Below are 25,711 nucleotides of genomic sequence, written 5' to 3' on the forward strand. Positions count from 1 at the left end.
TCGGCGGGATCTCGCGAGAATAAGATATTGACAGTATGAATATGCTAACGACTGAGTCAAACAATCTACTTTTACAGAACTACTGTGCATTTTTACTGTTTCGCTGAAATGAGAAATATAACTGTACAATCGCTTGTATATTGCGTGATGGATCATCCGTCATAGAGTACACGTATCTTCTAACTTCTTCGGTAGAGAAAATCTCGTAGATTCTCGTGCAAACACAGGGTAATGTTCCCAATTGCGCTCATTAGGTAAAAACTACACCGTGAAAGCATTTTTATATAAAAAAGCAATAACTGTACACTGTAAAGTTAGCGTGGCTATTTCCCTGACATTCTGAAAGTTGGTTTGTCGTAATTTTTAAAGAACAATCTATAAGCTTTCCAATACATCGATTTGTCGCGTGAGACCGGATCACATAACGCTAATTAATCCTGAAAACTGATTTATAGCAAGCCGCTGATTCTCATATCATCAATTTTATACACGCTTCTTAAACATCATTTTCAACTTAATGAATTTAACATCACGAGATATCCTAAAAACGGCTTAAACTTACCATATATAATGTCCTTGATCCATATCCTTCTACGTGGCTCTTACTCCCGAGACAAATGCAATTAATTTTCAAAGACTCATGGAAAATGGAGTTTAATCACCATTAATATAACCGAAAGAAACCTTTGAAATATATCGAGCGTGACTTATTCCAAACAGAATCTACTAAAGTCAATCGTCGTACACAACGATGTCAAAGAAATGGTAATAAAATCCGTTGACGTCATTGATTTATCAATCATCACAGAAATCATTTTATCTCTGAAATGATCTTCTGTTATGAGAGTCTCAAGGGTCGACCTTAATTTGGTAACTTGTGTAATCCTACAACTGCGATGATGACAGGAATAATAACCGCTGATGCAGAGTCAAAAAACGGACTAATTTCTTCCACGTTTGGAAGAAAATTTGAGCGTCGGGGTCTTTTAGCGGCTTTGCGAATGTTACAAGTCCACACGCAGACAGTCTCTAAGTATCGCCTGGAGCTGGAGATTACACAGGGGGAGGGTAAACCATTGTTGGCGGCGGTCGGCGATAGCGTAGTGTTTCAAAGGAGTGGCGCTCGCTTTCTGTCATAGAAGACGGCCGAAACAAACTATATGGCAAACTTCAAGCGTGTAACAAAGAAAATGCCTCAGCATAAAAGAAATATACAATTACAAGCGTCCAATATCTCTCCTCGGGCGTCCAGCGTAATATCGCGAAACAAACTGTGAAAGAAGTGCTGTGAATTGATTTTCATCGATTTTGGATATTAACGCCGAGGGGTCTAAACAGCAACTGATTCCTCTGAATTTACAATGACAATATCCTACCAGTAGATCCTTCTATAATTTTAGGCAGTTACTCTAGGCAGTGTGTGATGCATCATCTTATCGACGATCTCAAATGGTCGTAGAATCCATTTCAACAGGGTACACGTATCAAAGTACGAATGTTGCTCAAAACTTTCATCATTCCGAATTTCTCTTTACAGAAGTTTAATTTCACTACGGAAAACAAAAGTATCATGGCTTATTTATGGTGGGGACAGGGTTAAGGCGCCATTGAAGAGGTATACAGTAGTTCAACGACTCAACCTACTCTGTGGTGATATTTTTGGAAGGTATCACACCAGAGAGCGGTAACATTAACGTAACGCACACGGAAAATGAAGGCTGGCAAAAGTCTTAGTTTCTTTAATTCCCCGACGCTGAACACTCCAGGTTTCCGTGTCTCGTCTCCATTTTCCCCGCTCCCAGTGTTACTCGTACTCGTCCCGAAGAAACGATTAGCCTCTTTCTTGTACGTCAGCATGCCTTATTTATGACCAACTCAATAACACTGAAACTGAGACAGTGTAAAACCCTAAGCTATTATCCTATGGCTGAAATCAAACAAGAGCTTTGAAGGCTGATAGCACAACGTGAATACACGCGGTAAATTTGCAGAGGACACGTTTGACTCTGATAAATGTTACTCGTTTCCCCAAAAACATTTGGCGGTGGCTTCAGTACATCATCGTGCTGGAGTATATATCAGAGTCAAGCATGGTGCCTCACAGAGAAATGTTACATTTAAAATGTTGTCATTTGTAGGGACTGTAAGCGAATGGCGGCCAAAAATTCACTTCGTATATCATTAAAATGCCATACCATACATATCATGCAAATATCCTTGTGGTAAACTGGTATGTAGAGAAATATTTAGGGGAAAGAGTTTAAGCCCAGGTTGAGTCAATTTTACAACAGTACTATAAATAAGCAATCCGTGTACTGTTTATCATTTGCTTGACAGAGAACAGTGATTGACGCCATTCAAATTCTGTCGTCGCTAAACTTTTTGAAGTGTTATTCTCTGTGATTCAAACCATCAGGATAGTGACGCATTGTCCGTTGATTTTTGAAGGGAAAATGATCCGAAGCTTTCTTTGAGAGAAATATCATAATTATATCTGATAGGTTTTCACCTCGGCCGTTAAACTTGTCATATCACAGATCTGTCACTCAGAGTGGCTGTTAGACTATGAAATCACAGAATGGTCAACTCCTGAAGCTAAACCAACCACATAATTTTTAGTAAGGCATTCCACATTCTACTTTTCAATTGTGAAAATTCTGCGCAGTGTTCATTGATTAATGTATTAATTGCATCTTCGGACGAATCTACCCCTGTAGAAGAAAAACGACTATTTCCGAGCTCAGAGATCGACCACTAGGTTTAGACGGTAATTGTCAAAAACACATGTATGGAACACTAAAAAAACAGTTTCAATTGAAAAGGTTTAGCTCTGCTGCAACTCCAAACAACACATGGCAGTATATTGAAATCAACCAATCAGTCAATCAATCAATCAATCGATCGATCGACCGATCAATCGATCAATCAATCAGTCAATCAATCAATCAATATATCTCTATCTCTTTCTCTCTATATAATTACGTTTTACTTGAAGTATATATATATATATATATATATATATATATATATATATATATATATATATATATATATATATATATATATATATATATATATATTCCCCACTCGGTCTAGCCGAGAAACTCATTTGTGAACGATGTAGATTCTTAGTAATCGTGAACTTCGTATATCACCAATTATTACATCACGTGGTGGTTTGCGTTGAAAGATGAAAATTACTTTACCATTCGAAGTTGTAAGTCTCACAGATTATATCTTGCGGACTCTCAAGCACTAGATACAGGCTACTGCTGACAATAAGACACAAAAATGGTTGGTTCATCAGTTACTACTTTTTCAACAATTTAAGCTGGTATATCGTTGGCGCAAACTGAATTTTAGGAAACAGGGGTCCTCCTTTGACATGCGCAGTAAGTATGCTTTACATGCATCTTGGCCACGAAGAATTGCGTATCTCACTAACGTTGACGGATACACATCAGTTAAGTCTGAACAAAAGTACTCCATTCTCCCATGTAACTACATCACTATTAAAGCATTTCCCCGTCGAAATTCTCTCACAATGCATGCTTTGAATATCCCAGTAATGCGCCCAGGTTTGTTGCCAAACAACATCCGTAACCGAATAATACATAGTATTCTATCGACCTTTTCTTTGTCTGGGTCCTTTAAATGGGCCCAGAACACTCGTATATCGGTTGACTGTTTTAAAAGTCAGGCACAACCGACTCTACTTTCTATTTACCCAGTCGGAGTAGTCAACGTGCGCGCCGTTACCTTTGGGGAAGACTCACGTTAAGTATCAACTGCAAAAATTGGAGATTTTAATTGTATATGTGTGTCATTTACAATTGATTAACCCGGCGGGCATAACATGTTCGGAGTTCGCGGTTGACAAGTGCTGGAAGATCGAAAATTGTCGACTCTAATGATCGGAACTTAGATCAATAATCTGGCGCCGACGAGTCTGTTCGTCCTCACAGGAGTCGTGAAATCATTGTCAGGCGAAGGAAAGTAGTATGAAGAAAACTGTGCCACCTTGGTCGCAAAAGGCAAGCATTTAGTATCAAATGGGTACACTGTTACCTCAATCACAAAAATTACCTTTCGTTTCACATTGCTTTTGTGGGCAGATAAAATTATTACGTCTCACAATTTTAGTTTTAGTTATGTCTCTCCCCCACGTGACCCTCGGTGTTTTATGTTATCTCTCTGACGTAACTTAACTCCGGTGAGGGTATAATGATAGACGGGAGCTTCGAGTACTGGACACTTCATTTTATTTTGCCGTTGGTTTCTCGCGGAAGGAGATAGGAAATTCACAGTCATCGCAATATCATTAGCTTAAAATATTGTCAATGGGCCGACAAATAAGTGGGTTTTTACACAAGTTGCTATCAGTAACACATAGCCTGCATCCGAATTTTATTTCGCCAATATTATGCCTGCAAAGCTTACGGATACATCTATAGATACTTTTAAAGCGATTGTTGTCGTTGTTTTGACTTTGGTATGGAAAATCTATAAGCAGAAAAGATCGGCTTCTTATACACGCACCTAATGGTGAAGACAAGCTTAAAACAATTGTCTCTAGATGGCGCTGTTCTTTAACTAGTTCGCATTAGAATCAGTGTCCATTTTGCTCTAGTTCGCTTTAAACTTCTGTTGTTTTAAGGTTGTTTCTTTTGGCTATTGCTGCATTGTTGTCTTCTGCCACTCATTCGGGACTGATTATGCATCGTTTACTTTATATTTATGCACACAGACGATGGCTGTTGGTCGCAGTTATTGGTGATGTTCATGACGACAATACTCATGTCGGTATTAGTGGAGCGGCGATCGGTGGTGATGGTGGTGTAGTGAGGGCAATGATGATGATGTCAAAGACGAATACTACGCTGATCTGGATGCTGGTGATATCGCAGACGACGATGGTGATGAAGAGATCACCAATAATGGATTATGATAGCGGAGGTGGTAGCAGAGACACTGCTCGTATTGACCTCTGTTGCTCAAGTCTCATTGTGTTCAAAGAACTACCAAATCGGTGTCTCTACAGCAAACTGACCTAACAGCCAAATAGCAAACGTCAGCCCTTCCAGCCTGAAGTACAAAGCTTGTCACATATTTCAATACAGTTCTCTCTAAGTTGACACGCACATGAGATCTTCCCCCGTCTTCTCGTCAATTCATTGTCTTGCGATAGTTACCCTGAAGTGGACAAATTACGTCCCTGTCAAAAGCAAAGCGTTCAATTGTTGAGCATTTCCGTCTCACCATCGCGCATTTCAAAGCGAAGGAAGCCAAGGCAATACGAAGCGCTTTGACCTTCCCAATGACGCGTCCGAAACACGCAGGTTAATTCGTCATTTACTCGCCATTGTGTGGCGCACTATTGTATCAAATCCTACATCTTTTCTGAACGGTTTCAATTCAAAGGGATTAATCCATAGCAACGATAAATGTACTCTATTGCTAGCTATGCATCTCAACAATTTTGTCTTATCATGGCAGTTGTTATGTTTCGGAGTTTAGAGATGAAGATAGCTTGTTTCAAATTCCTCTGCTACTATTTTACATAATAATAATACCCTAAATTGCGATATTCATACACACGAGTGTCATAATTTTTTGAAATTATTGGAAATAGTTTCTGAACGAGGAAACAGTGCCATGGAAACTGCGATTTCTTTATCGTGACAAATTGGCCATTACTGCTGTTGAAGGGGGGAATGTCCACCGCAGGAACCTTCCGAGTCTCTCTTTAACCTAAAATATGTCTGTTGAGATGAGATAAGATGAGATAATTGAAACAGAGCAGTCCTCATTGCGCCGGGTAATTACTTTTGGGAGCTGCAACTGTAGGCAAATTGTGCCTGTCCTACTTTCATCTGACAGGTGCACAACGGTGTAAAATTTATCGTTTTTAATAACCAACCTAATCTTGAAGTTGGGACTTCCGCTGGATTGTCTCTCAATTAGACAGGTGAAAGAGTTTCCGTCAATGTTCATGGTCTGCAATTTACGTTTGTTGCTTGGTTCCTCCACTTGAAGAGTGGTTCGTATCTTTCTCACTTGGTGTGCGTACAGAACATGACACTGACTATTGTACATGAAGCTCGTTCATACGGACATGGCGGGGATGTAGAATAAGATACGTATCGGCAAATAATCGTACTCTTTATGAGACATTCGTACTCAATTGGATTTTCAAAAGATTCCACGCAACGCATTCTCTTGTTCTCAGAAGTGTTTCACATTACCAATATTGCCGCCTGTGATGATTGTGCGGATGCACCCCGAGGAAATAGCTGACGGAAAAGCTCATGATCCGATCCCTTATTGCATATGCATGTAACTATATAGGTGTTCAGTAAACCAATTAACTTCTGGTAATTTTTCCCCGAAATCGACGAACATCACACGGATATTCGTTAAAGATGTGATAACATTGAATTGATGAAGGTAGTCACTATGATTGAAGCATCATGTATTCAAACAGAAGGAAATTTAAAAGATTAAGAAGTAATTTCATATGGATTTGTGTAGAATCACTATATTACTTGTGTAAAGAAAATATGAAAACATGGCGATTTTATCATTATTTCGTAGTAAAAATAATCGTAAAACCATTATTGATATTAAGCGTACAGAGGGTACATTTCGTGTAGAAATCATTTAGCATCAGTCAATCGCGGTTTTATTTGGAAAACGAATAGAGTTAGTATTGCGAGTAAATGCCGTCCGTGTGTGCGTTACCCTAACGTATCTTGAAACTAGCCTCATAAAAGACCAAATTACATGTAATGTCAATTGTCAACTAGAAGTATCTTCTGCCAAACCGAAGGTTGCTACAGTTCTATCTGTTTTGATAACAAGTACACGTACTACCGACGAACGATTGATTTAACCCAACTCATAGCACGTACCAAATCTAATAAAGCTTGCCTGGTTGGATTTTTCGCGGAGATCAGACACAGTCACCGATCTCCGGCCCCATATTCAGGGCATCGTCCGTGCATGAACGCTGGTGTCTGCTCTGCATCGCCTCAAGGAGAAGCATGGCTAATTTCACTGTCTTATTCCAGCTGTACCCAGACTATTTCTAAGTTTATTAGCGCACGCGTGTGTTGTATTCGTCTGTTTTAAGACCTAATCAGGGCTGGAATGTGACAGTATAGAGTCTGCCCCCAGGCCTGCGATTACGTTTTGTGCCGCTACCGTGCATTTTAAGAGAATCCAGAATTAATTTTCCCGATACCTATGCCATAGCTGAAATCATTTAGACAGGCTCCATTCCATCACGTGGACAGAATAAATTATTTATTACCATGGAAATGCCCTGGTATGCCTTGTAAAGAGTGTCTTTGTGATCAACCATATCCTTCTCTTCAAGGAACAATTATTCTTGGATTGAGTAACCAAATGACTCCAACAGTCTTGGGTATCCCGTGCTGAGGTACGATGAATCATAATTCAGTATAGAAGCCGCTATGTTAACACTTATACTCTCACCGGCTTGTTTCTCTACTGACAAGAATTCATTAGAATGATATCACCATTTCCCATTCCACATCACTATTTTTATCTGAACACCAACTGCTCATTACCGTCGTCGCCATCTCCATTTATGTCATAGTTATCGTCGTCGTTGTCACTGACCGCAGCCATCATTGTCGTCGTCGTCATCATCGCCATTATATTCAACACACCGTCTTGATACTTCTGGGTTGTCGCATGAACAAGTCAATTATGAAGACGATAGTATATGCACTTAGGCTTTAAGGTAGTATGCACCTCGAAAGTAAAAGACTTAAACTTTTGCTCAAACCTTCCTGAATGAAACTTTCAGCCAGTCTCTTACCAAATGAACAATAAAAATCGGAGGGTCACCGTGCAAAGTTTGGAACTAAAGAAACAAACTACCCGACATTTTGCAATATTTGAAATTCAAAATGGCCGCCATTCCTGTGTTAACTCTACGAAAAGTGAATTTAAATTTTGGATTTTTGAAAAACGCTGGTGAAGGTTATTCTTTCTCCAAGAACTTTAAAATGAACCCCCACAAGTGGTAGACCAGAAAAGAATTGTAGAAATTTGAGAGCCCGACTGTCTGTCCCCGAGGCGCGTTATACCTTAACGTATACAAACCAATCCACCATTTCCGTCATTTGAACTACTGCCTACAACAATGCTGCCCCCCAACTGTCTAGGCTTGCCATAATCATAAAGTTTTATATATATATTTGCCAATCCTGCATTGTTGAGGACCACTACTGTAGTCAACAAAGAGTTTTAAAACATGTGCATATTCCGAATATTTGACGAGTGTGTAATAGACATTTCTCAATTTATAGCTTAAAAATATGTACACTCAGCAAAACGGTGATATGCTGCTTGATTAAGGATATTACACGGATGCAGAACCTCTTGTTGTCTTGACTGTTATCGTTCTCCTTTGTCGAGAGCGACATTCATACTTGGGTGCCATTATTACCATATCAAAGCAGTTACTGTCACAGAAATCCCCCAAAAGGAGCATATTGTGAATCCACAATTGTTGATTCAGTTTCCTCTCACAAGTTTCTGTAATTGCAAAAGTTCAAGAAACTTTAAATGGTAAGGTGCTTACATTCTGACAAAATAGTCCTGCGCAGTAGCCGTCGACGGCAGAATTCTGTGAGCTGTTCTGTTTGCAGGGACTCAATAAATTTTCTGTCCTTTGATGTCGTAAAAATTGACCATAGAATAAGTTATCCTGTCGATGTAATACCGATGTCGTAAAACCTGGGAACTTAAGGTCAGGACATAACGGTGAATATACAGCACGAAAATGAACCTTTTTCTTCGCTTCAATGAGAACATAACGTCATGAGATCAATTTTCAAGGAAAGTGATGTAGTGCTTATGCTGCAGGTAAAGTGCTCTATTCAGTAATGTGTAAGCAGTGAAGATGCCTCAAGTCACGTCCAGACACGACACTTTAACCCATCAAGCAAGAATTATGTGCCCTTAAGATCTCTCGCGCCATAATGTTCCGAAACACAAACACTAAAAAAACCCCAAGATCTCTCCGGAAGGCCCGGATGCATCGAATTCCGACTTTTCTTCAGCATGTAATGGCTTATTTATCAGTTGATCCCAAGCACACATTATATTGTAGCAGCTCACCTTTATTGCTCGTTTACCCGTAGGAATTCCACTCATCGCCCGCAGTGCCTTCGAGAACCACGGTTGCAGTCTGCCTTAATCAAAATCGACATAAACATGACGTGGACGCCGGAAATGCACCGATGAGCCTTCTACGCATCCGAAATTGAGAACTACATTATTGCAGCTATAAATGGACATAGACCAGGTTGCTTTTTATATACGGGTAAGCATTAATTTGACTTTATCAAAATAAACGGTACGAGAAATACCAAGGAGTGTTTTTACACCTGAGAAAATTTACCCATTTTTAGACTATATTGCGAATGTTCACAATGGATCATTTATTTTAAGTAGACTATTACAATTCCTTAGCATTTTTTGGTATTTATAATCTTTGCCGACCATCTCAATTTGCATATTTTTAGCGATGCATTATCTGTTAACACAAAACTAAACCTGTTCATAATATATTTCGCATAGGAGTATGTTTTCGCGATTGAACAGTTAGAAAAAACGTACAATATCCTAAACATTTATCTCTAATTTGAAACAAAGATAATCACTCAGGGGAAAGCCTGCTAGTTGTGCCTATACATTGTAAGTGGTATCATTTGATGTGGGTTATTACGTTCTGCGTTGAAATGTAACACGGAATCATCAACTCATAGGCAGAGAGTGGCCGCAAACGTAATGCTTAACACAGCGGCCACGCGCTCACTCGATTTTGACAATAAAAGAGCGAAGTGACATTGTATGGTATTGCTGCGCAGTTTGACGATAAAACGCTTTTAATTTCTCGCAATGGCATCGCTCTCTCGTATATGGCAGTTTTTACGTGCTAGCCAGAAAGGAAGCTCTTCTATTCATGGCCTCGTAAAGCGTTCTCACAAAATATCAGTGTTCTTCACTTTATTGAATGTTTATGAGTGATTAAGATGACACGTGAGTCTTAACGATATGTGATTGGCAGTTTGTGATTGCCATTGATAGCGACATCTATGTAAGGCCGAGCAGTACATCGCAGCACTTGAAGTTGGATACCCTATGTCTGTAAATCACAATATTTAATGTCGTGTAAGTGATCAGGCGTCCAGGGGTGTTCACGATGGCCGTTAAACGCTTAATTGAAAACATACAGAGCAACGTGATTTAATGTCATGCCATTATGGTATCGTTTGCAGCTCTTATGTACTAAAACTTTACTGGGAATCAAGTAATGCTCCCCTGTTATCGGTAAACTGGCCATACTTAAGCTCATTGCATTTAACATGTGTACATGCGTATACGACTGGCAGTCGAGATTAGATGCGACTGTGACTGTTGAAAGCCCAATATTACGAAACGTTTAAATCAACATAACAGGGACTTCAGCGATCGAGTAGCACCAGTATGGCATAGCTTACTCTTGTGACGTACGGTTTCAATGTCAAGGGCGACAAAACAATATTTACATGTAGTGATCTATCAAAGTTTGAAGTTCAAGTTATATAATCTTAACTTTAAAATATAAAAGAATAGAATGTATCATACTTGGGTATGACAATCAAGACGTACTTCAAAACTGCAGGGATATAACTGATAAATTGTCAATATTCTCTAATGCAGGACATTTAAAAGGGGCATATTAGATTTCACTCAATCAATCGCACATCAAGGGTATTACAGTATATCTATTTGGGGCCTTGTGTTGATTTTCACCTATTTGGTAATTTTAACTGTTGTCTTTCACGACTGATAGCAGCCTCAGCGATCAGGAAAGAGTGTGAAACCATGTTCATTTATCAGTTCGCGCAAGGAAATGGCTGACATTTACAAATGTATAGCGGTTCAAAATATATGTGTAAAGTAACAGGTAGTACCTTATCCAACGACGAATACGCTGTTTGACGCAAAGTCAAATTGCCACCCCCGGTGAGCAATTAATTTTGAGTGACCTGTGGTCATTAAGGTCGCTTGCTCTATAAGCCTTTGGCCTGAAGCAGCAATAATGTCAATATGGGTCAAGCACACAGAACATCTACTACATAAATGATAATTTGATAGTGCCGATAATCGCGACGTAATGTTATTTTCAGTGTCAAAACTTCATAGATCAAATAAAATACGACTTAAAACTCCTGTCGTGCGAATATGTCATCGCGGTTCTTATCGTGCGACCACTACGTGATGTTTGACAAGTATTACATGTCATTGTTTTTTAAATGAAAAAAAAATGCAAAATTGCTCAGTATTGGGTGAGTCTTACGTTCCATCTTCGACCGGTACTGCTTTTGCCATTATCGATTTTACTCGCACGCGCACATACAAGATTATTTTAAACATTTACTTTACAACCCCCTAAAATGACCCCTACTCATTTTGATATGTGTCTGTGTCCGTCTCTCTCACGGCCACCTCCTCATTCTGTAATTGTCTACTGGTTCACGGCCACCTCCTCATTCTGTAATTGTCTACTGGTTCACGGCCACCTCCTCATTTCGTAATTGTTTATGCGTCACAGAAAGAACTTATTTACTCATCTATCTTCATATCCGTCCTGCCATCAATCACGCTGTTCATTGCCGTTTCCTCTGTTTTTAAAGTTCTGTCGGCGTATCTATCTTTCTTTCAGACAGTCTTTCTCTCCGTGTCTAAGTCCGCCCTTATGATCGTGTCTGTCTTTCGTTCTTATTTGTGATATTATTTCTGACTCTGTCCGTTTCTTTGCCTATTTCCCATTGTCCGTTTCTGTTGCCTTGTATCGGCTTCTCTCTGTCTCTGTGTTTGTCCCTTGTACACCGAAAAACTCTTCCCCCCCTCTCTCTCTCTCTCTCTCTCTCTCTCTCTCTCCCTCTCTCTCCCTCGCTCTCGCTCTCTCTCTCACACACATATTATCTGTCTCTGACCTGTAATATCACCATCACTTTCACTATCTCTATTTCTGTCATCACCACCAAGTCCGTGCCAGTTCAGTAGGACTATTAATTTCCTGTCCTCTAATGTCCGACTGTGTCACTGCAATACCGTTCTTTTAAATCTTTCCCTGTCCTCTAATGTCCGACTGTTCCAAATCCATTAAAATACCTGTATTCTATACATTTCAGATGTGCTATGACTTCGAGAATTCCACACATCTCGCTCCCTTTTATGTTCGCTCACATTGAACAAGAAACTTCAATGTTCAAGATTTCAAGACCTCAACAGCGAACATTAACAGACAGAGTTTCGCGGAGCAAAAATAACGTGCATTGTTTAAGAAAAGACATACTGTCAATTTCGAACGTAGTTATTATTACGACCAGCAGCTGGGGTGTCAGCTGTTGGATATATACAGGAGTAAAACAATAATTGCCAATAGTAAAACGCTTGAAAATGCATTTGTGTTATTCTTGAGAGTGCACAAAAATTTCAAGTGAAATCTTTTGTGCCGTATAGTTGGTGTTTCAGAAGCAGAATAAAATAAACACACAAGGAAAATATGTCCGCCTATTTCTTGATCGGAAGCATCGAGTGTCAGCGATTGTTTTTTTTCAGCATGTTCGTCATACTTTGCAAGTCTCGTAGCACATAGATTTTTTTTAGGTTGGGCCGTTTTCGAATATGTTACCATTTTATTGATCAAACAGCCTACTTAAAACGTGCAACATTCCACCCGGGTCGTCTCCTCGCAATCTTTCGAGTTTAGTCGTCCGCTTTATTGCTGCGGTGTTGAGGTCAGGAATTGCTGTGTCTAGGAATCGTTGCTTCTACGGGCAAATCTGTCAAGCGAGCTGTTTGGAAGTGTGAAACAAAGATACCTTATTACATCCGGGTCTTCTTTCACGACGACAACCAAGTCACCCGTTGAGTCGCCTCCGACGCTGCTCGAGGCTGTGACGGACCATTCATCAGCTGTAAGTTCCTTTCTTGCCTGCTGTTACCTGAATAAAACACAACATCGCGATGGTGTCAGGAAAAGTAAATGCCATATTTTCTCATCGTGGTCACCAGAATAATCAAGATTATTTTGCCCAGACACTGATAACACCCTGTATTTCAAATTTGAATGAATTCCAAAACACCAGTGTATTAGTTCCAGACGAATGCATAAGTTGTCTCCATTTCTTTTAAGTACACTTCAGAGTGTCAGAGTATAGCGAGGGGAATAATAATTTCCCAAGATTCGATTAATTTTTCACTTCCATGATTAAAGTTGAAATTTCGAACATTGCAAGAGCGATAATAAAATCGCTGACACATATTCCACCGCTATAATGGCGATGAGTTTTGTGTTAACTATAACAACCCTTCCCCGTTTAATAGAGGACGGTGCCGTATCACCATGTGTGAGATGAATTACACGTCTATGGAGAGAAATTCAAACGGAAATGACTTGTAAGAATGATGTGTGAGGAAACTTAAAATAGGAAAGTATCCCGATAAAATCCCTTTTGATATATGATACTCATAAAGTTCTTCGGAGACGCATTTAGTTGGCCGTAATAGGCCCGTAACAAATCGCGAGCCTTATGACTGCCTTTCATTACAATACATAATTATCTGATATATGATTTAGACAGCCTATAACTATGGGATTTTCCTGTATGATGGTTTCATTATTTTCAATATTCCATAAAGGTTTCCCATTGAAACTACGGCTGTAAAATATTTTTATCAAATATCTTCAGATTCAGTGAACAGAATGAATAAAATCTCTCGGATTGGTAGGACATACTATAATGCCTTTATGCAGATTTAAATACCAAAATATAGGTAAGGTGGAAGACGATACAGTGTTTAACATCTTCATGCCTGTAAATAGAGGCGGCCTTTTCCTTTTGAAGCTTTCATAAACCTTCAATCAGTTGAGTAACCTTTTCTTTTCATGCTCATTAAAAGAATACATCGCGGAGAGGCCTTCGACAAACGATTTTGAACAATTTAAATGGCGCCAAAGCTTTATTGCCAACTATTAATTCAAGAGAGGGGTAGGTCGAGGACGTATGTGACCTGCTTTTTTTATTTTGTTCTATTTGTGGTTGTTGTCGGTGTATGAAGATAAAGAGGTTGTAGAAAGACATTGAATACCAGAAAGGAAATGAAGGAGTATATTCACAGAGTAAAACTACTTAAAGGTTCGTCAACATACAGCTCTTCAGTGTGAAATTGAAATCCTAAATACTCCAAAATTAAACTTAATAGATGAATAGGGGAAGTTTTCAGGGCAGTGACTTAATTCGAATAAAGTAGGGATCTCAGTGAAAGCGTTACTCATGTACAAAGCTTCAGTACAGGAAATTTTTAAAATAAAGTAATGAAGAGTGAATATAATTTTTACTCACTTTGTTATTGAATTGATAAAATTTGATAGGATGTGTAATAAATGATAAATGTTGAAGCACGATCATTGCATCCGGTATAGGGACTGTTATATTCAGTGAGTAATTTAATAATGGCAAGGAAAGTTGTCAAGAATTTAATTCGATAAGCTACTTAGAAGTATGCCTCTGATTTCATTTCGGCCTACTGTCTTGTATATTAAAGTACAATGCGCCTCGGAGACATATATTCGGCCTCTCCATTGTTCAATAAGTTTCGGATCTACCAATTGTGGGGCCTCATTTTAAAGTTCTTGTTGTAAGAAAAATTTCAACATCTTAGTTTTTCGAAAGTCCAAAAATTGTATTTTTCTCCATAGAGCTTTCACACGGAGGGCGGCCATTTTGAATTTTAAATATCGGTACGTAATGTTTGTTAATTTGTTTCTATCGTACCAAAATTTGCACGCTGACCCCTGAATTTTATTCTTGATTTCTTAAGAGAATGTTTAAGGTTTCATTTAGGAAAGTTTGAGCTTTCAAGGCGCATACTCCCTTAAAATTCAGATTTCAACTTATTATTATAAATCAGTTATCACAACTTAACGGTGAACATTTTAAAACAGCGTAAGACCAAGCAATTATGCCCTTTTCATGTTCATGAGGTAACTCTGGTAAAAGTGATGATAATGACGTATTTCTAAAAGAGACTAAAATCCTACTGCCTTAGTGAGAGATTGCAACTAAATTAAACTTGGCTTAGTTTTCAATTGAAATATTATTAAAGATGTAGTACCTATTGAAATGTAAATATAAATATATACAAAACGATATATCAAATCTTAACGATCAGACCAGCGATCTCAGAGATTTTTGTCAAAGTTGAAATGCCAGGATTTTATACAAACTTTGTGACGATTGATAGTTGGATTGCATGTACAAATCATATAGAGTTGAATGACGCAATAAAGGCAAAAAAAAATCCAACGATGTACTTAAAACCTAGCAAAACTGTGCGACTGAACGTTTTCTGGCGAACATCAAATTACCAAACAACTTAAAACCCTGTCTATGAAACACAAGTGAAAATAGTGAGTGCTTTCTTTGTAGCAACATCCTTATCTTGTAGCGTAATATTCAAAGTATTAAAAAATTGTCGTATTGAAAGGTAATCGCCCCTTGAAAGTACTTGCCTGTTGAGTAGTAAATATATCATGCTTGTCTAAACATGTTTGGAAGAAAGAGATGATGATGATGATCATCATCATCATCATCATCATCATCATCATCATCATCATCGCAACCACCGTCGTCATTATCATCGTCGTAGCCACGGCCGCCTGTCGTCGTTTTCTTTGATGTTTAAGGTTACCTCGAACGTTCCATTAAAATGAGACTAACAGCGATGGCTCTTTCTGAACATATTAATAACTATGTCAAATTAAGGTGTTGATTAAAGTATCCCTAATGCTGTTAATCCTGCACATATATTTCTTACAATGTCAACACTCGAAATTATCGGATATGAACTTGGTACCATGATATTTGGCGATAGATATCAAGACAAGCAGGGAAGGAACTGTTACAAATTATTCAGAATTTGTCAAAGGCTGGTGAATAGGGGAGTTAGATTGAAAACCAATATAAAACTAGAAGTTAATCGGAACAAATGCAAAATAAATCCCCAAGAACAAGAAAAATTCAACTGGGAATAAGACAAACAAATGGAAGGACGAAAAATATTAAGAAACACGTTTGCGATTCCTGAAGCGCCTGTCCACATTTTACGCGTGAAGAATTGACGCATCTTAAACTTTTATTTACTTTGAAATGCATGTAACCATGGTTACATATACAGTCGCGACGTGTTTTTAGAACTTCAAAATGCTGTGAACTTTGACTGAAAGGAACGCTATTAAAGATCATCATTTCGAAAACCAGTACTTGTCATATTTAGGCCCACGGTGACGTAAGTGCATCGCTTATCCAAGCAAACATGAAGCTCCTAGTGGCCCAAGTGTAAAAGATTGTGTCACACAGGTTCTTAGTACAGTGTCTTTGGAATTTCTCTCTTCGAAATGAAGTATGAAGTCATTAAAATGATCATAGATGCATCGGTTGATAAAATGTTACTACGGTGTCGTTCACGGTCAAACTTTTTGAAACAGTAGACAAAATAAAGACCAATGCCTTACTGATTAAAATATTTCTCTTTACTTTCAAAAAAAGATGATTTATAACTGAGTGCTTTGTTCAGTAAAATATTTTTGGATCGCATGAAAAATGGTAACACAAAGGTTTACAATCCAAGATGATAAATTACTGAACGGTGGTTCAAAACGCAAGACATTCTTTTCTCGTATGAACCTCTGTAAGGCACACAGTGCAATGAACCTGTGTTATTTTCTGTAAAATTTTTACAAATCATCGAACAATCTTGGTTAACATTCTCCACCATATCATATTCTTGAAATTGGTGTAATTAGGATATTGAAGTGTGGTTGCCCATATTTTCAGGACGATTGGATGTTTTTAGGGCTCTTACAAATGTGTATGTCATTTGCGGGTTTTGCAAACTCAATTAGAGTTCATTTGTATTCTTTTCAAGGGGATTGGTAATGCAGGACACACTGTTCTTGTTAAAACACTGAGATCAACAGCAATTCTGAAAACACTCTCTCGGGGCTGTAACTGAGATCTCGCACGCAATCTTTTATCATTTATCTTTGTACAAATAATCTGCAGATCTCACTCGCTCATCACAACATAGCAAGGACCCGGCTGAACATCAGAAGTCTGTTGCCACCATGAAGGATGAACGTAGAAATTTCACGTTTATTTACAGCAATTTTGTGTCAGAACGTTATGATTTCAAGTCAGAATTTGTCCCTCGTTTTTGAAGCACGCTGCTTTCTACAGCACTCGACAAAATGAGTTGCTTGCAGTTTTACATATACGTAAGATATCTATTTTACTCTGGACAGACTAACTTTCTTTGAAAGTTCATGTGTTGTTCAAGGCGTTGTTAAATTAAATATTTTGCAAACGGTCTTCTCTAACGATAAAGATCGAGATACAGGAGCATATATGAGTCGGCTTTTGTAATCATTTCTGTGCATTAGGTTTGCGAAAAAACTAAGCATAAAATCATAGTTTGGAAGTACTAGTTTCAACGGAAAGAGGAAGATTTTCGAAAAAAATACAACTTGTATTGAATTGTAACAGTTTTAAAATAATTTTGTATTCTTTCTTTCTGTCTGTCAGTCTATCTGTCTGCAGGCAGGCACGTCTGTCTGTCTGTCTGTCCATGTCTGGCTGTCTGTCGCTATCTGTCTGTCGCTGTCTGTCTGTCTGTCTGTCTGTCTGTCTGTCTGTCTGTGTGTCTGTATGTATGTATGTATGTATGTATGTATGTATGTATGTATGTATGTATGTATGTATGTATGTATGTATGTATGTATGTGTATCCTAGATAACTTCTCTTATTAGCCGAGGTTGCTTTACAGAAGTCATAATGTAATAACGTTCGGCCCATATTAACTAACTCGTTAAAAGCAATGGACTGTTTGGTGCGACTTTGTAATTTATCTCTTGATCAGCGCTATCAATTTATTGCAAAACTGGTTATTATTAAACCTTGGAGTAGTTGCAGTTCATTTTCTGACTTCTATAGACAAGTAATTTTAAGGCTAACAGATCAGGAAGTTTCTTGTAAAGAAAATGTCAAAGATAAAAACATACCAAGAAACAGGGACATTATATATCGTCACCTTTGCGAACATACCTCATTCGAGCTTGGCCTAGCCCTGTATGGCTAGCTATTGAGCACGGTGGTTTGATGGAACAGGCAAAAACATATGTTCCCAAACTGATGATAAAAATTTCAATAAATAATGAATTTAGAATTAGTACTCGCATCAGCTACAGGGCACAGCTGATGGAGGCGCCCCACATTAATTCCACAGTCTCGTTTCGCGTGTTGATTTGAGACTAACAAATCATCCGGTTGAATTACACATGTACACGTTTAGTGGGAGCATGTGTTTCGCATACATTTTGTATAAGGCCAGTGTGTTAGTTAAACACGTATACGTAACTACAATCACACTTGCTTGCTGCAGGAAAGAAATCCCCGCTTCCCGCGAGATGCTTTTAGTTTTGACTCCTTTCATGGCCATTGAGACGGAGTAAGTTCTCCGAATGCGCCGAGATGCGCTGATATATCTCGGCATGAACAGTCAAGCCTTCCCTCTCAAAAAATTATATCCTCTCGGATTTACACTGATCCGTTCAGTTGAGGTCCGTACACTTTCGAGATGAGCAGGCTGTACATGGCAGTTCCTTGTTGGAACGGACCTTGACTAATTACTCTGCGTGGGACGCACTTCACATACAAGGCACTTCAGTTTCCGTGGTAATAATCGCAAGGTTCTGCAGCCATGCAACATCAAGAGATACTCAGAGAACCGTGTCGGTTACTCTGTTCGCTTGACGTACAGAACATTGATATTCTACAGCTCAAAGAACTTTCAGTGGCGGTTTCTCGCCCTAGTATACAAACAACGCATGTTCTTTACCTCTAATCCCTTAAGACACCGACGGGTCGTGCTTAATCACCTACAATATATCAAGTACCTTTTTTTTGTGAAAATGAACACTTATGACGTGGTTACTTTTCCGGATATTAGCTTTTCAGGCGATGAAAATGAGAGAGATTCAAGTATTGGCGGAAGGCATCATTCTTGTGTTCTCTCAAGAAAATTTTCCCAGCATCCTTTGCTGTAATTACATAGTCCTGGTTTGATTAAACCCTCTACGGTCTATGATTTATACCAACGTACCGTGCATGCTAAAGTTTCAATAAAAGAGCTGTTTGATATTACTCTTTGATTTTGTGTTTTTCAAAGTCAGTTTTTCACTACAACACGTATTCCTGCAAATTTGAATGATAGATAACATCTTCCGGTGCGCAGCAAGATACGGCTGCACATGTACAACAGAAGTTATTACTATTTACGGGAATAAACAGTGAAAACAATGCTAAGATAATGCAACAACGTTGACGCGATCGCCCTGTAATCACCAATAAACACTACCGGCAACTTTTCCAGCCATTTTAAATGCCACAATTATGCAAAAAAAAAATCATGGTCTGAGTTTTGAAATTACATTTACAAAGTAGAAAAGATCACAATTTGAAATTAAGCGAGGATACGCCATCTTTCCTATCACGACACAATCACTATCGGGAATAACAATACTACCAATTTGTTTAAAATAAGTGATTCCCGTTACATACTACTAATAATAATAACAACAATTTATTCAGATACAATAGGCCACCGGCCTTAAAGTATTCCATATCTGTTACAAAAGATTCACTGGAGGACGCACTAAGACATGTGCATACAAAAACAACCCCCAAAATGTGCATACAAAAACAACCCCCAAAAAAGAACAGTGTTAAATAATGGTGTCATCTATAGCGTCAGAACGCTTTTTCATGGCAAAGAAAATAAATTTAGAAAGATTACGTAAAATCAGTGCACTCTGGGATTGCATAAGAAGAATAAATTTATCAAATGTTGGGACTGTATGATAGTATTTTGGAATATACTTTGAACGTAATTCACAATAGAAAGGACAGACAATACAAAAGTGAAACTCATCTTCAATGTTACTATTCTCGCAAAATATACATATTCTTTCTTCACGGATATTACGTAATGGTCGATCTTTTTCTATACGAAGGGAGTGAGAGGAAACTCTAAAACGACACAACGCCTCTCTGTAGCGACCTTTATCTATTAATCGCAGATACTGTTCCTTTTCGAATACTAATTTAAACTCTCTATAAGTGTCAAGTTTGGGAAATAAACATAACGAGCTACGCCAATTTTGAATGTCTAAATCCTGACAGCGTTGCTTAAATAAATTGAGAAAGTTTACAGTTCTCCCAACCCCTTGGTTAAACCATGCTTCACCCATCCCCGTTGAAAAAAGTAACATTTTTACATCATAAGCCCAACAAAACTTTCCATTTTCAGCTTCACTATATTGAAATCTTATGATATCTTATAACGGAGATATACAAAGCCCCGGTCCTACATCTGTGGACGCAAACTTCGTGAAACGAACAAGCACGCACTTCCATGATACACAAGCTACGATATTAAAGGTTGTCTATCTTTTCTTAAACAGCCGGAGCAACATCACTTCGACATTTTTTTCAGAAGTCAAGTTCAACAAAGGGCTGCTTACCTCGGTTTCCTACGCATCTATTCAAGTCATCATCCGCCCCAGACAGAGGAAGAAATTTACTTTGGCAAATTGAGTACGGCGTACTTTACGGCTAAACTAAAAGCATTGTGGGTGGAGGGACTGTGCTAAAAGCAATCACTAGCAACAGTCTGAGAGCGGACATCCACTTTTTTTCCGGCCGTAAAAAAGCGATTCTCACACAAGGAGACATCTAAACAGTCGATAAAAAGAGGTGTACAATCGTAAGCATAACTTATACTCACTTGAAGTGGCATTTGTCTTCGGTGAAAGTATTCTTCTAACAGCTGTGCTTACGCTTTAGCAGGAAATAGATTTTACCAAAGTCGTCTGCCTGGAGATAACAGCCGCTGTCCGCCTGGCTGAAGCACATTGTTCTCCGTTACTCGTACCCCCTAACGTGGGGAAGAAATGCTTGCGCCTGGGCAACGCACTGACTTTGAGTAAAATATACGATACCAACAGAGCGTATTCAGCAATTGTCTACACAACAGCGCAAGTAAGAACCTTACATTGCCGTACGTTGCTACCAACTATTTGAGCGCTTATTGGCAATAAATCAATCCCACAATGCATTGAGGTCAACACGGCTCCCAAGGTCGAGCCACAAACTCTCGTTCTTCTTTTTCTTCTTGGCGTGGTGTGGACAGCAGGCGAACTTAATAATATCTCACATGTATCGATGTATTGTGATTTGTAACCACCGTACCGAACACGGACAGTGGCCTCAGACGGTAAATTGTATTGCTTTCGGTGGCAAAACTCACACATTAGGTCTACTAGGAGGCGAGCACTAGCTCGATAACAAGTCTCGAAACATGAAGGCATTGCTCAATCACTGCAACATCGCTCAAGGCCCTTTTTTCACGATTTAATTTCGTTAATGATCGCTCGGACTGTGATGGAAAGCTCGCGCTTCACCGCAGACGCCGTATAAATCGTGATCGAAAGTAGAACCCTGTTACAGTTTGAAAAGAATCTATGGTGTAAATTGGATTAAAAAGATTATAAATTTATGCTTTTGACAGCTAACAGTTGCGAATTGTTACTTGTTGTACAAATTTTGCATCGCTGTACCTTCGAGAGTATTTGCGACTGAACGACTTTTGTTTGATATCTATAAGTTTTCTTTCCCGCCTGGAGGAAATAATATTATCTAACAAGAAGCTTGAACTACCTGAATCTCAGCGAGTTCATGCTACACATGAAGTATTTGTGTAAAAACACCACAACGGTAATCTTTCTAAAAGAATTTTGAAGAAATTGGCCGATAGTAAAGCCCGATCATTAATCAGAAAGTTTTGTCGGGTCCTGCGATGACAATGCAAAACGAATTGGTACAAATACACAATAGGTAAACAAGTTGATTCGTTGATTCGACCACAGAGAAACATAGACAGTTTTTTTTTCTCTGTGATTCGACTAACTTCGCTTAGCACGGCAACCAGATAGACAGCAGCACTGCGCATTTCGGCTTCCCCCATGCTGTGCCTGGAATACACAGAGAAGTCACTGAATCTTCGCTTTAAAAAGGCGGTGTAACTGTTGTTAGCGATTGTCTGTATAGCAAGGAATTTAAAATATATCATTTAGATGTAAATTGATTCAAATACTATGATGTATGTGTAGTGCAACCGCGCCATGCTTAAACGGAGGCTGGTGATTTATCAACGCACACGTCAACTCATTTGCGTATACTTTTGATCGTGATCTTGATCCTTATCTGTTGTTCAGGGCAGACAGAGCGGACAACAAACATAAATGACTCATAAAATGGCACAAAATTGACAAAAATAACAACACAAGCAATTTTTCGAAAACGGAGTGGAAAGCTACGTTGAGGAGAGGCAAGGTCGTGAACTATCTAACAATACGTGATTATGCAGATTGCCCTGGGGTTGTTGGGGACATAAACTGCCATTTTGTGTGTTGAGAAGAAACTTTATTGATGGGTTGTCGCACCAGCAAAAGTGAAATGTAAGCGCGTGTTGCGGCCGTATGTTGGAGAACAGCTCCTGGCAATACACTTATCCGTCGTGCAAAGGAGCGCGGCTTACGGTGCATGGATCAAGACTTACTTGGATTTTAGATTAGTCAGTAATTCTCGGCCAGGGTAAGTCGCTTAACGAGATTTGGCAACATTTCTCTTGAATTCGAACTCGCAACTGATGACAAAGTGATAAGACTTGTGTCCAAATGTTACATACACGTGGATAGAGGGGCTGTAGCATTAACTGACGTCAGAGGGCACCAGTCCTTCCAGTGTTACCGTTGTGTGACTATACGGGGTGTTGTCTGGCAACTTTAAAGCGTAGCTGCGGGGCTAGTGTGCCCCTTATAAAAAGAGCATGATTTTGTATTCCGTTTGCGCTACAACGAGAGGGGCCATAGATAACAAATATTAAAGGCACATGACGTAATTCAGCAAAACAGACGTAAAACAGGAAGACAGGTAAACATAGAAACACACGGTCCGATATTAAACCATTACAACTCTCAACACACGTCTTTATAGACTTAAAATTACTTCAGTAAAAGACACAGGTTAAAAGTCCTTCTATTACTAATGATTGTGCCAGTTGCAGGCCTGTTATAAAGGTTTACCTGCATCAAATCCCGTCTTATCATTAGTGGACCCACTGGCACACGGTGCGGATATTAAACAATAGACGTGACCCCAAATGCCCTGATTAAAAACTTCATGTCGGGGTCGTGTAGAGGTCGTAGTATGCAATGTTTTACTGCAAAGCTTTCTCTTGGTGTGTAAGTATACGGAAGTCAATGTGAACTATCGATATGTGATATAACCTAGGTCTGTGTGGTAAGAAACGGTTCCGCTCTTCCACTCAATTCTTCGACTTAGAAAGGTTTCGACGTCAGAACTCCCCCTCGCTCCCTCCCCCATCCCCCTCTCTCTCTTTTACTCTCGTTATGTTCACTGTGAGGAATTAACGACGATGAGCGATATTTTAATAATGACATCGCTTTCTGCGCAAGTAATTGAAAAGTACGTTCACAGAAACGTTATATAATATTGCACCTCTTCTTGCATTACTGTCAGATGGCGTTGAACCTGGCCTTGCGGAGTGTGAAATATATCCAACTGACTCTCCATTGCATTATGGAAATAGAAATATATTTGCCGTAGACATTTCAGTGGCTCACTCATGAGAGGCATCTTCAAAAATAATGAACAAAGTCATGCATAATTCCTCGAACAAAGTGAATGTTGCCAATACTTAGGGCAGAACACTTATCTATACCATCCCTCCAGTATGGTTGATTCTCTAAGATATGTTATTGAGCAGGGACACCACGGGATTGTTTTCCCTGCGCTTTTCGCACGCTCTATCAACAAATACAAATATTTTGACTGTCCACATAAAATGTGAAGGTTTCTACTTGGGGAATTCAGTTGGATGCTGGAACGCCGGCCGTGGAATGCCAGCGATCTCGCTTCGGCACTTCAGAGGCTCTGTGTACTTCTGTACAGGCAGACGTATTCCGTCGCAGAGTGAGACGGGAGTGGCCCAGGAGGGTCATCGTGAATGTAAATAACTGTACAGGACATACACATGCATGTCCCGTCTGATTTGTTGCGCGCAAGTGATACGTTTTCGCGGAAAAAGAGCGTAACGAAGCACCGAGATTTGCAAATGACCGCTACGTGAATGCAAAGAACCTGGCGTTTCGGATTGTCACCAGATTTTATTCGACTTGAGTTTAAACATAAAAGACTCTCTTGCGACGAACCTGCCGTTGACAACCAAGGTTCGCATGATACCTTGCTCCGCGATTTGCTATTTGTGACAAGGCGTAAGATCCGGGCATGCGATCAATATACAGTTGACAGCTACAGAGACGCCAAACAGCTGTAGTCAATCGGGGCAACGGCGATAGCATGTCCAAATAAGCACACTCAATGCCTGATTTAAAATTCTTAAAATTCTATTATTACATTATTTTCTTCTTACGATTCAATGTGCACAGATTCATTAGCGCTGAAACAGTCGCGAAAGGGCAGACATAGGTAACAGACCTTAAAAATATTTTGCTTTTATCGGTTCAAAACTGATTGCCTCCTTTTAAATAGCAAGGTTTTCAACCTCATTCGACTTAACTCGACCTCGAAAAGCGCGATAAAATCCCTACCGCATGTTTTCCCTTTTCCGATGTACATACGACCTGCTAATTTGGATCATTGGCGCCTCATGAAATACAAGGATGATTCATGATCATCACGTGCCTATAGAAAACAGCCCCAATATAAATGTATATGCGTATGCAATCTGAACATTATACTGGAAGAACAAAATCAAAGAGTTTGTTGAATGATTGCTGATACAATGTATATCAAAAATGTACACGTGAGTAATGAGTTTATTTACGTTGATGATAACGGGGAGACAGCAAAAGCCATCAATCCTTATGTCTCTTTAACTCTTCAATCAATCTCCCCTCTTCATATCTATATAGGTCGATCGAGCTTTTAATATTAAACAATGAGGTTGTATGAGATTTTGGTGAAAAAAACCCCGATTAGCATGACTAGACGGGGAAACCCCCTATTGCTTGTATAAAATCCTTCTTCACTAAGCTTACTCCAAAACACAATGCCGCACTCTGACTATACTGCAGTAATTTTTGGAAAACGGACGCTGAAGACGTTTCCTCATTATAGCGGTTCAATCAAATACTTATATCTTTCTGTGCGAGTTCAATGTGATTTTGTTGGTACTTCGGTCCGTTTGATTTTAAGGTTCCACCTATTAAGATCTGATTCATAACTTTCATGCAACAAGGGTCGGTGTCTTTATTATAATTTCTGTGCTACCTGGGCTTGACATTTTCAGGGAAAGAAAGGTTCGTGGTCACATTCGTGGTCATTTTACGATATTTTTGCTAGGGACAAAAATATGTGAGACACAGTTATGACCACTATATTTTTCAAAAATAATGTTACCCATCTTTTAAATGTGGCACAACATCTTATTTCTTTCAAACGGAAAATATTACTGAAG

General features: G+C 39.1%; 1 protein-coding gene across 1 annotated transcript in view; it reads right to left on the reverse strand.

Moving 5' to 3' along the window:
- LOC139122753 (substance-P receptor-like) overlaps positions 1 to 21,072 on the reverse strand; it is an 81,287-nt gene extending 60,215 nt beyond the window's left edge. Inside the window, exons 1-2 of the mRNA XM_070688441.1 lie at positions 20,936 to 21,072; positions 12,912 to 13,034 (exon numbers count right to left, since the gene is read on the reverse strand). The gene's annotated coding sequence lies outside the window, so the exon portion shown is untranslated. The remainder of the gene's footprint in view (positions 1 to 12,911; positions 13,035 to 20,935) is intronic.
- Between the last annotated feature and the right edge of the window lie 4,639 nt (positions 21,073 to 25,711).

Source organism: Ptychodera flava, chromosome 22 (assembly GCF_041260155.1).
Source record: "Ptychodera flava strain L36383 chromosome 22, AS_Pfla_20210202, whole genome shotgun sequence".
NCBI classification, from domain to species: Eukaryota; Metazoa; Hemichordata; class Enteropneusta; family Ptychoderidae; genus Ptychodera; species Ptychodera flava.